Here is a 17,164-nt window from a genome sequence, read left to right on the forward strand (position 1 = left end):
TATGCTGTCTTTTACAAGTGAAATGGATAATTTGCCTGTCCCCAATATTTACAGCAAATGGATTTAAACAATTTATTTATTTGCAGTAGTCTAACGGGTTATGCTTTGTTTTTTCATGGGCCTTGATTCTACGAACTACTGTGATCCAGAGTCCTAACTAACACGGTTCAAATTACCATGAGATCCCATACTGTACATTTATTACAATAACTGATTCGTCAGCTGTGGATTATTTCCACCTACATCAAGTTCATCTAAAATGCTCATTATTTGCCTCCTTCCACCTGGCTTTCCTAACATTCTCTCCTCTATCGCAGACTCAGTTTCTGTTACATCCACTTTTGCTTTCTTCAAACTTCTCCCAGCAGCTTTATCTTATCCCTTACTTCGTCCGGAACTTCTTTGTTTATTTTCCTTTCTGTCAGTTTTATTTTTCGCATGTAGTGTGAAAATATCAATGTGATTCGATTTCAGAATTAAATTGATTAGTGCAGCTTTTATTCTCAGCGGCTCGGTTGTCGTTTTCGCCGTTTCCTGCAACATGATATACCTTCAAAAACCTAAGATGTCGACCAAATGACAGATCAAGGAAACCGAGGATTGTTAGGAGATTCTGGCAATCAGGAAAAAACGAGGGTATCGTAAATTGAACCATGTCCTCCGGGAGTATTTTCTCTGCTGCGTGCGTATCTATTTTAACTTTCATTGATTCAAAAAAATGCTTCATCTCAACGTAAATTCGTCATAGGCTGGATTCAATATTCTGAGAGAAATGCATACATATTCTTTGTGCATGGATATGAGCTTCAACTGATCTTTTAGATATTTAGCCACTGTACAATATTGTCTTCAGTTCATTGCTGTTTGCCTTTGCGTGATAGCGTCTGAGAATGAGCGTGATAATAACCGATACCGCCATTTGTGAAGTCCGATCAGTGGGTTTATTTCTAAATTCAAGACACCTCAATGCCGTTGAAAATTGTCCGTCAGTTGTGCGAAACGTAAACCTTGAGTCCGGACCGACGATCCAACTGGGGACAAGAATGCGGACGTAAGCGAAAATTGTTGCTTGATGGTTACTGATATTTCCAAATAATTTACAGAAGTTTCAGCGGCAGTATTGTTCAGAAGAGTAACTGACACCGAAAGGTAACGTAAACTGCGTGACGGGTGCTGAAAATGTTGTGAAATGTTCTCAAAGAGCATTTGAATGGCACCTCCGCGTGATTTTTGGACTGTTTTAACCGCGAGGAAGACGAGTGTTTTTCCCATTCCATCACTGGTAACAAACTGTGGTTTTATTATGTCAATACACCCCTAGAACTGGCTTGTGTCCCAACGATTCATGGAACGGAAGCATCGAAAAGTTCAGCGCAAAACCGGCTGAAATCCCAGGCGGGAGAATTTTATGCGGAGGCTTTGAAGAAGGTTCTTTTTTTTGGAACGAAATGTTGACTGCGTCAAAAAACACAAACGAAAAAGACTTTTAACTTTTTCAATTGACCTCCAATTATTACCAACCGGCCCGTTTCCAATCAAACCGGCAGTTTTATTTTGAAATGCCCCTCGTATGTTAACAATAAATTCATTCATTGGTATTCTACCGTTTAAGGTGGATTCTGGCTGGTTGCAACTTTACGTTTCTTTGTCTCTCCTCACAAATCACAGCCTGATATCCGAAACTAAAATAAACCCTTCTTCAATACCGAATACTAACTTCCTCCCTTAATTTCGTCCAACTTGGTTATCCTATTCCCACTGCTTCCTCGCCTGATTAACGTTCTCTACCACAGTCTTTGTATTTCCATTAGCAATGAAAATGCTCTGTATCCGTATTTCTTGCCTCCTTTGGATTCATACCAACAATCTTCTTTCCTCACCATCACGCCTAGATATTTCTCGTTTGTTTTCTTTCGTTCCATTTCACCTCTTTCGTCCTTCCTTACGCCCACAATTCCAAAGCCTCCAATCGAAGCTTGTCATCTTGCTTCAACCACCATGTTTCCGCGCCGTACAAAACCACGCTTCGTATCAAAGTTTTAATGAGTCTTTTCTTAAAATTCTTACTCAACTTCCTTTCACCTTCACGTACAGCTCACCACTTTCACACTTTTGTAAACTTTCCATATTTCACGGTGAATATTCCACCATACCTCTTCCTTTCTATTAGTTTCCTGTCTCAGTTTATGATTTAATTCTTAGTACTTTCTTCTACCTAACTCTATGTTTACTTTCTTCCCTTCCCTTCTCTCGTCTATCCTCACTCATCTTGTATGTAATACATATCTTCATTGTCATTTTCATGTATAATTATTTTATAATAATAATATTCATTATTAAATATTATAATAATGAAAGTCTCAATTCCAGTCAGAATTTTTTCAATCAGGATATTTTTGAGAGGTTTGTTTTAATATATCTTCTGAATACAAATTTTACCTTCTGATAAATTTATAATACATTTTAATTAATTTCTCAGAAACGAGAAGAGCAATTTCTTAGAGATATTAAGTTGATTTTCATTTGGTGGACCGACTTCCCGAAAATAAAATCAATCGATTTGGATGGCAATTTTTAATTTGAAAACATAATATTACTTTTATTAATTAAGTTTCCTTCTTTATGAGCCCCCCTTCAAGCTAAACTCGCCTGGCATCATTTTTTGGAATCATTTAGAATTAAGCAATTGATTCCTAAATAATCAACACAATTTTCGGACTCGGACTTGCTCAATAAGAATATTTATGACCGCAGTTATTCTCTTTGAATTCGATACTTGGCCTTTAAAATGGGTCATTTCTTGTGTCTCAGGTCGAAAAATAAGTTTTCTCGTGCCTGCATATGGTATTATTTATTACGTAAAGAAATAAAACACCTCACCTATTGTAAAGAAAATAAGAATTTTTAGGTTTATAACTCATCTATGGGTACTAGAAATTCGGTGATACATTTTCTGCGGCTTCGTCTTGGATGTTGAAAAAATCCATTACAGAATACACAATTAAATTTTACTGGATTTCAATGATAGTTATTAAGAAATATAGTGATATCTAATAGTGTCAGTAATTCCATTTCCCCTAGTCCTAATTATAATTTTAAAGTATCTGTGCTATCTAACGTGATACATATTGAGAATACGCAATTGGGTCGAGCAGAAAAGGTAATTAAGACCTGCTTTTAGGATTAAATCATTAAAATCAGCATATTGGTAATGTATGTATAAATGAAAATGATTGAGCATGTACCGATGATGAATAAACACCACCAAACACAACTGTGTTTTCGTAATTTTGTAGTCAAAATAACTAAACGCAATGGGTAAATAATTAATTTTTTCTTTCATTGTTCTAGAGTTGAGTTCAGCTGGAATACTCGTCCGTGAGGTACATTTGAGCAATTTCATCTGTAAAATTCATCCCAAGGAAATTGGATTACACAAGTAAGTTCCCACCACACCGTTAATAGTACACTCGGAATTTATCGCCCAAAGTGATTAAACAACAGCGCTACATTGCCGAATACCTTATTTATTCACTATAATTCTTTGACGGTGGACCAGTTGATTTATATTTCCTGAAAATAAATGTTTGTATGTATGTGTATATATATATATAAAATATATACCTGTATATATGTATAAATAAATATGTATGTATATATGTGTGTGTGTGTGTATATATATATATATATATATATATATATATATATATATATATATATATATATATATATACTTGAATAGATATACACCCACGCACACATATACACAAGTATTTTTTTCGTATCAATTTTGGTCCTTTTAGGCATTGTATTTTGTAGATTAAACGCCTGTCGATATTACGTGACAGGAAAACATCTTCGTGCGTTTGTTGGGGAAAAACATTACACGAGTTTAAACTAAGCAATTAAACGAAGTTTGCGGAAATGTATCGTCGTTAATACGAATTAGAGAATAATAATAGCATTTTTCTAATTAATCTTAGCAAGATTTACATTATCGGGTAGTTTTTCGGCGGAAGAAATGGAAGATAAAAGAAATTTTCTAATCGCATATTCCCGCTATATACGAGAATTTGATTTCGGCGACAGGGCTGAGATTATCATGATTCCTTTTTAGGCACTTAAAGGCGCAGAATTGTCTGCCATCCATTCTTCAAAACTTAAGCCCATTGACGCCTTGAGTACTGAGCAAAACAGAACAAAAGTCACGCTTACACAAGAGAGGGAGCACTGAATATTTGTCCGCTCCGCTGAGAAAAATAAATGATAGAATTACTACTTACTACCACTATGCGCGAGAGAAATCTTAGACATCGAAGTAAAATCCAATGTTGCCTCGAGAAGTGGCAATTTTTGAAAGAATAATTAAATGATATTTTTTGTGATTCCTGAATGAATTACTAGCTTAATATGCTGCGTCGATTGTTGTACTAGATTCTCCAAATTCGGCCTATGTAGTTCTGTTTTTGATCCCGTAATTTATCTTCCCTGGGCCATCTTAATGTGAAGTCTATATTATTCCAAATGTTTCTCTTTCATATCAATGCCATGGGAAAAAGTGACCTTTCATGTCACATCATCAGATTTTGTTCCTCGGTCTTTCGTAATTTTGAAGAGTTAAGTCTTGAAGTCTTCTTGATCCGAAAGCAAATAGGTTAGTTTTGAAGAGAAAGTACTTTTAATTTTAAGGCAATTTCTCACTCTTGCCAAGATCCTCGAGGAAATCTACCTCTGCCAATCGATCGTCCGATTCTATTCACGGTTTTAGGTTTTAGCTTGGAACTGAGTTTCGCTATGCGCTTATCTCTAAAAGCAAATTACAATATTACAATGTGGAAGTCATTGGTTCAAGTGATCTCCATCCTGAGAGGAATATTTACTGACTATTATGACAAAGGTATTTCGGATTTTTGCATTTTCGGTAGAAAAGTTCTCGCTATCTGGCGAGAATATCCAGATAATTATCTTCTAAAATTGCGATTCCAACATAAAGCCTTTCGTTTGCATTTCTTGGAATGATGTTTGCTTTAATTTAAAGACCAGGACCTTTCCACAAGCGCTGGTATGAAACGGTATTCTTCGGTCGTAAATATGACCAATTTTAGTTTTTTCTGAATTTCCTTCCTGCAGATTGACTTCCCAATATTAAGCGGTCTCTTTGGGTGAGCGATGATTGATTTATCGATTAGCCTTTCACATTTCTACTGTATAGTTTGAAATTTTACAGTATGAAGCCTGTGCTCAAATTTATTCATGCAGCTTTGTTCGGTTTGTATATAATGGCTTTTTTATGTGATGTGGTGCATGGCCTTCTGTCATGAGTCTCTGAACCGTGGTTGCGCGTAATTTTTTCTGCTTTGCATACTGGAGAGATTTCCAAAAAATAGTTGGTATTTAAAATACTGCTTGACCCGAATTTGGTGACTAATTTTATGTGAGTCAGCTGGCAGACATATTTATTGCTATTTCACACTACTCTATTGTCATTATCAATCTCCATTGTCCTATTCCCTTTTCTGGCGTCCTTATTCTCTGTTTAAGGATTCAACATTTCTTATTTCTGTAAGTTCATTTTGCCCGAGGGTGAAATCTTGTCCATTGTCATTTTAACAATAATTAACTCCATTAATTGCCGTTTCGGTATATTCCTAACTTTGCTCTTGATTACTTGAAGGCGGTCATTGATTACTATATTTTCTATGTCCTTGTTTTTTGCTTCTGTATGCACTTCCTTGTTTGTAATCCTTGTTGATTTTTTGCCCTAATTCCAATCTTGTAGTTCAGTGCCCAGTTCAGGGTCTACTTATTCAAATATATTTTCATCGCCACTGGTTTTTAAAATGTTTGTCCTATTACGGGGTGAACAACGAAACGGAATTAGTTTTCTTGGGCAAAATTCTTCTTCCATCTATTTGGTAATTTCCTTATATTCCCAGTCGCTCTTTCCCTTGGCTGAATACGGTTTCTGAGTAAAATTTGGTCGCAATTCATTAGGGTATATCTGTCCAGTGCAGTCTTGATGACTTCTTCAATTATTTTAACCTTTTCCTCACCTTTGAGTTCGTGGCTTCCCATACATTTTACTTATTTACACTATTCTACAAATTTAACATGCTTGCTCGCGAGGAATTTCCTCAAATTTCTTATTTCTCATTCGTCAGCATTCCTCGTTCTCCCCTTGAGCTTACTCTCCCTTTTTCTGCATCGAGTCAGACACCATGTGTGAGTATGCTTGGAGCTGTCGGAATGGGATCCCCACTGCCTATTAATGTTAATCCGCTTTGACGGTAAATGACGTTGGCTGCCCACCCGTGGCCTTGTAGCGTCGGCGGAATTCTTCGAGATAACTTGAGGAAATCAAGATCTTCATCAACAAGAACGGATGCGAATATTCAAATGCAGAGTTCTTCTACGACTGGCTCTCGTGACTGGATTACGATGCACTGGCTAACAATTTGCTTAGGGTGGCTCTTGCCTGGGTACCAAAGTTTCCGACAATTTTCATTCACTTCCTTAATATCCAAAATGAAATAATTTAGTAGCTTAATATTGCGTCTTACGATTGTAGAAAAAGTATTGCACTGCCATCACGCCTGATATTAATTTAGAATCGTCGTGACATGAAATACTTTTGAGCATAACTTGACCTCAGCGCCATTCGTGTTATACTTCGTTTCCTAAACAGAAATCAGCATTAAGGGGGCATTATATTTTATTTCCTAAAGATCAAATATTATATTATTACAAGTACCTTTTGCCTAATTTAATTTTAAACTGTTCACCTTTTGATCACTGAATAAACTTTCGTTCATAATATGGCGTCATTAATTACCTGGAGGATTAATATTTCAATAGCCCAATTCTTTGAAGTGTCAAGCCCGTAGAACCAAATCCGGTTGAAATATATTTTATTGCATTCATATGAATATGAAAGATCAAGGGACTAATAATCAGCTTTTTTTATATTTTTATGATATTTTTCTTGAACAATCCTATTCAACTGAACTTTTTGAGGGGTTAGTAGAGAAATTAGTCCATAAGAACCCATGTAAAAATCATCTACTTCAAGGAAGAATGAGAAAACGTAACTCTTGGTGAAACCCATTTTTTAATCATAAGGACAGTGACACTCTAAGGAGGTCTTAAATAAATGCCATTTTAATAATAATTTGAGAATTTGTAACGTTTAGCTTGCTCTATCGAATGGATCCAAAAAAAAGTCGCCTTTTTTGGTTTCAACATACAAGCGTACGTCTCCATTAAAGCATCCGCGGAAAGTTGACGATTTCACACTATCTTCGGGCTGTGCAGGCCTCCCACTAAATGAATTCCACGTTAATGGTTTAAAAATCACTTTAATTTTGGCGAAAAACTGGTATAATGTGGAAAATATATAATTAGTTTTGCACATTTTATATTTGTTGAGATAAGAATTAATTTGAGCAAGAAAACAGCCGAAAGCCCAGGATTCGAAGCCCGGTCGCTCTCACCAATGTCGGCCCATGCAGACTGCCTGAGCGGCATCATTTAGCTAACGAGAGTCCTCATTCGTTCAATCCCATTAGGTCCCCAGAGTGCAAAAGTTCCACCTCTGCAGATCGGTCGAATACCCCACACTCATCATTGTTCCATTCATCCCGTAGCGTCAGCTCCCCTTTAAAAGTCACAGACCAGAGTCCCCTCGCGCTAATTTCTCCCTATTTTGAGCGGAAATTTAAAAAAACCGATAATAAACTCAAGATCCAGTCATATTTAAAGAATTTAATATTACTCTCTCGAGCGTCTCCCCCATCCTCCATCAGCAAATGCAGATTTTGCACGAAATAATTTAACTCTTCCATTTTATCTCCAACCTTTCTAATTTATCTTCCTCGCATCATTATCTCGGTCCTCGGGAGTTCTTAGCGACCCTTTACCGGACCAGAACACAGGCGCTGCTAAACGGTTTAATCTTCCCCTTGTCCAAACAGCTGCTCATTTGAAAGGGACGAGAGAGGGTTGTCGAGGGAAAAAAATGAGACCTTTACCGAAATGAGTGGACGGCTTTCGATCGTTCGTTCAAAAGAGAATTCCTTTACAGTGCAGGCCGGGTGACGATTTTTGTGTCAGCCTTCTACAGTGGACGGGTTTTATTACTACACGCACATACACACAAGTCTGAGAATTGTGTATTCGTAATGAGCGCTCGAGATGACTTAATTATTTTTTTATTTCGGCTAATTAATGTATCGTGCTAGAATCGTTGAACCACGAAATTGATAGGATATCGCCTTAATCGTTCCATTTGCGCTTTCCGATTAAAATATTGAAATTACCCAGAGAGGTTAAAGTTAAGTGTTCATTTTTTTCCGATGTCCAGGAAAATAGCTTTGGAACGGCGGAAAACCTCGTGACTTCCATTAAAATGATGCTGCGAATAATTTTGCCTGAATTCTCTCGCATTACGCTTGGCTTAGTTGACCGCCTCCCAGTTTTTGCACCAGTTTCGTGCTATCAAAGATTCTTTGTGTTCTCGTTCTTCGTAATTAGAATCCTTGGAGAGGAAGTTATTTCAATTAAAAGTTTGCTCCGGCGAATGGATCACTTAAGCACGGAGCGGCCTTGTGGTTTTGTTAATCTTTTTCATGTACGTATTTATAGAAATACGGAATAAATGCGGACACGGTGTGCTTCTGTTAAGTTGTTTTGAAATTTTTCTTTTCTGTGGGAAATGAAGATAAATTTTTATATAATTTTCGACACCTTGGCGCATGAATGTCGCGTTAAAAGATAATTTGTATTTTGAAAAATCTAAATTGTCATTATTTGAAAACCTATAAACGTAGATTTGGCTTGTTTTAAAAAACCCATGACCTGGGAAATTTAAGATCTCTATCTGTAGAGAAAATAGAATATTAAATACTTATCCTGTGAAGCTGCATTTACGTTTTTACTTGTTTTATGCAACTAAGGTTATGTTCTTTTAACTAACAGTAAGCAGTTATACAGGATACCATCATACTGAACCAGTGTGATCAAATTCAAACGATTTATAGGTTGTTGACCTTTGGTCAACGTCAATTTGAATTAATACCTTTGGTACAATTTTCCTTTGCTAAATGGGTATTTCTCGGAAATTTATGGCGAGTAGATTTGAAATTTCTCTGTTCCTCATTCATGCTTCGAAATAGTTATTCTTACAAATAGGTATTGGTTATTTGGCTATGTTATATTGGAATAGACAACCTTAAATTAATCCTAAGGAATAAAGATTTTCTGGAATAAACTTAACTTTGGAATCCACTCGATTATATTTTCATCAATTTTTGTGATTTATGATAATTATTATTTAATGTACCTATTTGTACTGTTTCATTGAAAGTTATTTGGATTAAGAATGATGGTATAAAATATTTTTTGTAACATGAGATCAACAAAATGTAATTGCGTTGCATCATAAACTCGACTCGTCATTTGCGATTAATTTTTATCACGTGGATGTTTAATGATTCAAAAATGTGTAAAAGGAGAACTAAATCATTGAAGAATAGAAAATTTTTTCTTTTATTTTTGACAATGAATTATTCATTGATATATCTTGTTTCATTATTCTAGAGAATGACATGAAAGAGATAGTGTTTCTGTTTTGGTATTCGAAGGCTTTCACAATTCATTCGTTGACATGGGAAGATACAAAAATATGAATTATTATTACCTTCCCCCGGCTTCCGTCGTTAAGGATTTCAGATTTTCCACAAGATAGAATGGAGAGGAATAGTGGTTTTCCTTTTGACGCGCAAGACCTTAGCTCCTTTCTCACGAGCATAAACTTTCCCATGTAATGTCGGAGTAAATGAAGTCGATAACATCTCGAGATGAGCAAGATATACTCATCGTTTGATAACTAATATACGAGTTCGCCTGAATTTTTCATAGACGATGATCTTCATCTACTACCACTATTTGAAATGGCATTCATTGCACTTGATTTGGAGATAGACTCTCTATGATAAAACTTAGATGAGTAGTTGTTATGAAAGGTAGTGATAATTGAGGAATTCATAAAATTTAGGGTCCTACTTGTTCCGTGTGAATAGCTCCTACGTGTGACAAAATGTGCAACAATAAATAGCCGAGTTATCTGCACTTCTACACATTTGGTAATCAGTAAAAACACCCAAATTCGACTCCATTCCAATTAATATAGACGAATGGTAACGCGAAATCAAGTTCATGCACCCATAATATTGTTAGGTTTCAAGAGAATGATATTTTTTTGCCGCGTCACGTAAAATGTAACGATTTTTTTCATGAGCGATTTCCTTTCGAGCCATTAAGGACGCCAGTGAAGCTGTTATGCATTTGAATTAAATAGGGTAACAGAAAATTCGTAATTCTCATTGTGCACCTTCTATTTTCTGGAAGCATTACCATGACAGCAATTGCGTACTAAAACTAAATCCATTCAGCTCTTTAGCAAATCATCGCACGATTCAGACCCTCGGTAATTGTCATTTGAAGTCGCGCTGATATTTGAATTCAATTGAAGCGCTGTAAATATTTGCAGAAAAGAAACTACGTATTTGGTTGCTTTTGATGATCATCTTAACTTCCTTTTATCCCATTAATATTTGTTTTATCAAATTTGGGCAACGAGGAAATAAATTTTGCTTGGATTTGATTGCGAATAACTCGAAATAATGAATCATCAATCGATACCGAATAAATAAGTACCAGCAGAGGTCAGGACATATCTTGAGTGCACATCGTTGGCATCAATGTTTCAATCCTTGGATTGATAATTGCATACCGTCACTCTCCCCTTTTATTGACACTCGAACTCCGCATTCTTCTCAACCCCACGAAATACATTCACCCCCTGATAGCTCCATGTATCGCTAATAACCCCAATTGTTTTCCCTTTGATTTTTATTTCCGTTTCATGAATAATTATTTTCATTCATCGTGTGTCCAAGCCGCATGTTTCTTCGTTTGCTTAAGTCATGTACTTCGCAGTTTGGTACCTCATTCTCACATTCGTCTTCCAATTTGATTCCTTTATCTCTCGCACTCCACCAAATGGCAATGCAGTAATAATATTCAAACATCAAATAAGCATCGCAAATTTAAAAAAAATTTAATTTCATGGTGTGAGGCAAAAAAATGGTTCCTCTGACTGCTTCGTATCCCAGAGGCAGCTTTAACCTACGCTTTCTTCGATCGCTTGGCCCTTCAAAACATTTACCGAGCACTGTCGATGGAAAAAACATATTTTCATATACGTTGAAATCGCCACTGCACCCGAGCTAGCTTGACCTTGAGAGAAGTCCACCTGATCCGGGAATCGAACCACTCCAAACCACTCGAACGCTCCAAAGGCAGGCCGTCCTTGATGTAATGTTGACCAAAATGCGTATTTTCTGTGTTTCGATATAAGTAGAGACGATTTCTTTTAAATAGCCAACCTTGAAAATAAGGAATCCCGTGAAAGGCGTCTGTATTTATATTCTTACCACTAGAAAAAGGGTCATTAGGCATCCAATTTCCGGCTCGGGTGGGCTTTTTGTGAATGGGAACCACACTTGGATTTACCAGCGATTTCCATCACTAGTGATTTAGTTATATAAATACGAGATGAGTGTAATGAAGTTTTATTTTCAATGGAAATAAAATTTTCGTTTGATAGCTTAATTTTGGTCCTAGCAACTTTGAAGTCCAGTTTTAATGGCAAGTTTTATTACAAAGTCTATTAGGTCCCATGAAATAATATTTTATGATGGCCGAGGGTTTGATTTCTCGGTAAACAGTAACAGATTTTGTGGATCAAATGTGGATCCCGCCCAAAAAAATCAGCTGAAGGTTGTGGGAATCGAGCGGTGGTCGAATTCTTTGAAGTAAGGAAGCATGCTGTTGAAAGCGAAAGCGGAGAACCAGAGGAATATGACGGGAAAAATCAGGAAGGTCAATTTGTTTCTCTGCTGTTTTCTTTTCTGCGTCTGAATAAACATTATGCCCTGCGAACTGCGATGTCGGTTAAAGGGGACCGGGGGTAGTATTAAGACACCAGCCTTTACCATGAGCTGGAGGTTAACTTGACGTATATAGGTAGGGCAGATTATTTTTAGGGGGGAAGTTAGTAGTCCACCGATTTAGGATAGGTTTAGGATCTAGGCACTACACATTGCTGCGCTAATCTCTGGCTCTCACTAACACGGCAGAAAATAGCCTGAAAACTCATAGTATCTACATATTACACTCACAAATTCTTCATCTCTGTATACTTTTAACCTCCATTAATTTCATCCGAAATGCTTATTCTTTTCCTCGCTTTCCCAGCATTCTCCCCTTTATCAGTCTTGCGCATCCCGTTTCCTGTTGGTTTCGCCTGTACTTGTCCTATCGTCTTCAAATTTTGTCAAGCAGTGTTCTCCCTTCCCCTATCATGACCAACGACAGAATGTAATTAAGGCTTTAGTCACAGTATGTGTTTAGCACAAAAACGTGTTTTGTTATACATAAATACCCAATGGCGTGGGGGAGTGTTTAAATCTGTCATCGCCGGAGTCAATTTCTCTTATCTAATCCGGGTGGTCTGGTCTGTCGATATTTGGCGATAGATGATATACTACGTATATGTATCGCTCGCTTTCATGGGCCCGCCTCGGCGAAGTCCTTTCCCTTGTGGGCTCGCAATTAGCTGTATACAAACATGCCCCGCAGGACTTCTTTTCCCCCGGCTTCGGCCACCTCCCGCCCCGCCCCTCGCGCCGGCGTAAGGCCTCTCTCTCTCTCTCCTTTCGCGGAGGGGATGATGGGAGGAGGGGAAGGTAGAGCAGCGAGGGAGTCTGACGGCTGTGGGTTTCCAGTCCCTCCCTCCCTCGTACACCCGGGCGTCCGCGTCGATTGGCGTCAGGGATGAGGAATGGATGGCATCGCGGCATCTCCGAAGAGAGACTTTCGTGGCTATCGGGTGGCGGGGTCCGTCCCCCTCGATCTTCCGGGAGGGAGGAAGACAGCTGCCGTGGATGCAAGTCTTCTCCGCTCCACAAGGCTCTCGCGTTACTGCATCTTCCAGGGTTTCCGCATATTCGAAAGAATCCCAGTTTTTTCGGGGACTCTTCTCTACGGGCAGATTTTTTTTTCTCCCTTTAAGTTTCGAATGACACATTTGAGATGTGAAGAAGAACGGAGAAAATAAAATGGAAGGAAAATATAAACGAACGATGAAGTGCATGGGAGTGGAAGTGAACTTCCCTGAGCATAAAACGATTATTATTTTTGTTATTATTAGCAGTTGTCTACTGGATTGGGGTAGAGTTTCGTTCAATCATGTCATCACACATTACTGTGCTTCTAAGCCCTGAATAACCCGACGCAAATTATTTTTAAACCCCATACTAAGTAAATATCACAATAAGTCATTCTTTAGCTTTCCAAGCTTTCTACCACCATATATTCCAGCCGAAATACCCATTATTTTCCTCCCTCTAACTCACTTTCCAACATTCTCCCCTTTTGCCTTTTCAGCATCCTATTGCCTCTTTGTATCTCTCGTATGAAGTTGCCCTGTCTTCTTTGAATATCTACCAATAGTTTTATCTCTGATAATGGTAATATGCTTTCTATATCCTTCATTGAGGCTCATAACACTCCTGCTGTAACGATTTTTCCATCATTATGATAATTATCGCTTAAGTAAGTCTTCCAAGTTTATAATTACCATAAACAGTCTTTATTGGCTAATATTTTTTGTGTTAACTGATTATTCATACAACTTAATTTAGGGTACATACTGTCGGAAACTATGAATGTCCATCACGAATTTATGAGTTTATTTGAATTTGGTGTAAAGTTTGGGTCGACGTGACTCAAACTTGATTGCTTGCCCTCTCGTCAGTAGCGAGTTTGTGTGAGCCAACTCATCTTAAAGTTTTCGACGTGGTCTAAGTTCATAAAAGAGAATATTAAAGTAGCCAGTAGTTTGGCTGTTCAGCCATTTTTACTCAAAAAACCTTTTCCTAGCCGTGACTGGAAAGTGTCGATAACTCCTGTAATCGAATGACAGCCGTCTCTTTCCACCACTTTCCAAGTGGTATAGGGTAATTTATTGCCCAAAACCTTTTCGGGCCAGGCTTTGGACTTATATTTTCCACAGACCCGTCCGTAACCGTAATATATTTCAGTCGATTCGGCCGGTTGACTGTTGTCAGAATAGAATGATAAAATTATAATTATAATTTCATGTTTACATTATATCTTGTATCTAATATCAACATTGATTTTCCAGTAATGTTTTATTAATTATCGCCTAAATAAAATGGAGTGTGAAGGCTTATTGCCAAGTTATTTTCTTCCCTTTAAACTTCATTTTCAAATGTAAATGTTGATTTTTCAAATGTTAATTTTTTCGCTCCCCTCGCGCTATTTTACATTTATTGTTTTGGCACAGTTCACGTCTTTTTTCGTGGTTGATTAATCATAGATCCATTTGCAATTGCTCTCCTTAAACTCTTTTCTCGCTGATTTGATAGGTACTGATCGATTTTCTTTTGAAATAATTTAATGACGGGTTACCGCGTCTGAAAGTTAACAATACTGTACTCCCTTTAGTTAGTAATTATAATTTTATCCTTCCTATATAAAATTACTATCCATCATTAATACTCTTAATATTGTAGACTTTTAGTATTTAAATCCTATTCAGAGACAGATTTTTCAAAAAACCCTAGAAACTTTGAATAATTTTCGGCGATGAAAAGTTCATCAGTGTTAAGACTTTGCAGAATCCTTGTTATGTTATGACGAGATAAAAGTTCAGGAGACTACACCATGGAAAGAACTTACTGATTGTCTTGACATAGGTCGATCAACTCTGATTCAATGAAGAAAATACTAGGGCGGACAAGCCAGTATGTGGGTTCGTGTTGTAAGATTTAAAACATTTCCTGGCACTGATTATTGATATCAATGGCCGGTGTGTGACCCTGGTGTTGAAAACATTTATTCCGTAGTTCATCATTACTGTGACATTAAGGTCGGAAGTTTCATCACATTTTTTTAAATATTGGCATCCTCACAATTTGGAACAATTTTCCTTGTATTTTTTACGATATAAGGCACACAGTTTATAATTAAATTCCCTGGGTCGTGCATCGCACGTCCTTTATCATTGCGTTCATCTTGAACCTTAAGAATATAATCGATCGCGATAAATAGTCTCTATGTACTTCATTTGTTTTCTCTTAGGCAATTTTACCCCTGTGCGAAAACCTAAAATGGGTAAAAATTCTTTAGTCCGCGGCAGTTGCCCTACATTTTCGTCCTCGTGTAATTTTTACGAAAAAACTCGTAAAACTCATCAGGTTCTTTTTTCGCAGTTTCCAGTCAATAAAAAAGATAAATTCGCGAAAATGTTACGGGAAATAAAGGGAAAAAGATTAAGCCTCTTGAAAGTTATGATCATTTTTTAAAACCTCATCTGAAATTTAGAAAAAAATATTAATTTCAATGGTTCCCAGGCTCCATGCCCCTCACGACCAATTTCGACGTACTTGATGTCGTGAACGTGGGCACGCGACGAACTACTTTAAAGCACCCTGGACAAATTTTTTAAAATATAATACTGATTGTTAATGCTAAGCCGTTTTCAATTAGTATTGGCGAACTTTCCTGGCAATCTCATTCATACAGAAACGGAAGCGTTTCTTCTTTCGTTTTTTAATCTCGGCAAAGAACTTTCCACGCAGCGGTTGGCTGCCGGACGGGGCACCAGTTCCACGTTATTCGCTGCGTTTTTCCTCACTCTCTTAGCAATCAATGTGCACTTAAATTTTACTTTCCTATCCGCGATGTCGCCAAATGACAAGTGTACAAAGCGGTCATCATCGCGAAGATTACCGCGAGGACACGTTGCAGGTACCTGCGTGAAAGTTGCCGTCCGGCGCGACACCTATCATAATAACATCTAACCTCCGGGCTCATTTTTCTGCAACGTCCCACTTTTTTCCTTTTAGAGCCAAAAAGAAAAAGAGCCGGCATTCTTTTTGTTTTTTCATGCGCCATTCCCAAGAAAACTTCATCACTCCCTAATATTGGACGATAAGAGGTTGCCGCCTCTCCTCGGACGGTGAAGAGCATCGAGCATTTTGGGTCATTAATCCTTTCGCACTTCACGCGTGGCGGGCGTGCCCTGGCGCCATCCACTTGTTCACCCTCCTGCCCCTTCCCTTCCATACAGCCTTCACCTCATCATTTCGACACCCTGCCCCCGCCTGTCACTGCTGCCCGATCATTTATCTCTGCAGCAGCAGCGGTCCCCGTCCCTCCTCTCCCTCTAGACCCCCCCCCAACACATTGGCGCCCTCTCCTCTTCCATATTGCGTCGCAGTACCCGGGGTGAGGGTCACCTCCTTTCCTGTACCCTCGGGACCGAGGAGAGAGGATCGGAATCAGCCCCGTTTCACCAATATTACTCGATATTTAATATGTAGAAGTGATTTTAATTTCGTTATAGTTGCAGGATAGGGAAAATTGTAAAATCAATATAGCAGGATAAAAGTTAGGAAGCTGGAATGAGTGCAGCGATTTACAGTGGAAGAAGTCGTCGATAGATTGATCATTGTCTTTTATTTTGGTCGAGATGGAGACTTTTTAGTCCGCTCATCCGCCAATCTGGTTGTCTCATTGCGGATCATAGTACTAATAAACGCAATTCATGTGTAATAAAATTATAGGCTTAAATGGCGGAAGGCTAAAAATGACAATAGGTACTTAAATAGAAAAGAAAATAATGAAAATGGTATCCAAAAGTTAGTCCGCTGCCAGGGGTAGTAATATGGAGATGTCAATGGCGGTACGAAATTTTAGAAATAGTCTAATGATTAATCATTGATGAAAGATATATACGTTTGAGAGAAAAAAATTAAGGGTTTGGCTGTAATCCTTCATCCAAAAAGGTCACTGTAGGATTTACGAATTTTTTACGGATTAAAAAAATAAAAGAATTTATTTCCTCATTTATGGCAAAAGTGGGCACCTACGGCCATTATTATATTTACACATTTTTCCAAAATTATGAACGCATAAAATTACTAACACTGAAGCCTTAGATGGTGGGATGAGGAAATCGAACCCGCGATCTCTGGAATATCAGGTGTTAGCCTGAAGCTACCAAGACTATAGGGAT

General features: G+C 37.8%; 1 protein-coding gene across 2 annotated transcripts in view; it reads left to right on the forward strand.

Annotated features, from left to right (window-relative positions):
• Positions 1 to 17,164, forward strand: part of LOC139697881 (uncharacterized) — a 252,970-nt gene that overhangs the window by 69,352 nt on the left and 166,454 nt on the right. The window contains exon 2 of one of the 2 annotated variants that reach the window (XM_071596742.1): positions 3,352 to 3,439. The exons of the other annotated variant lie outside the window; for it this stretch is intronic. The gene's annotated coding sequence lies outside the window, so the exon portion shown is untranslated. The remainder of the gene's footprint in view (positions 1 to 3,351; positions 3,440 to 17,164) is intronic. 2 annotated transcript variants of the gene reach the window in all.

The sequence above is a fragment of the Hetaerina americana genome, unplaced genomic scaffold (assembly GCF_022747635.1).
Source record: "Hetaerina americana unplaced genomic scaffold, ioHetAmer1.1.p SCAF_8, whole genome shotgun sequence".
In the NCBI taxonomy this organism is placed as follows: domain Eukaryota; kingdom Metazoa; phylum Arthropoda; class Insecta; order Odonata; family Calopterygidae; genus Hetaerina; species Hetaerina americana.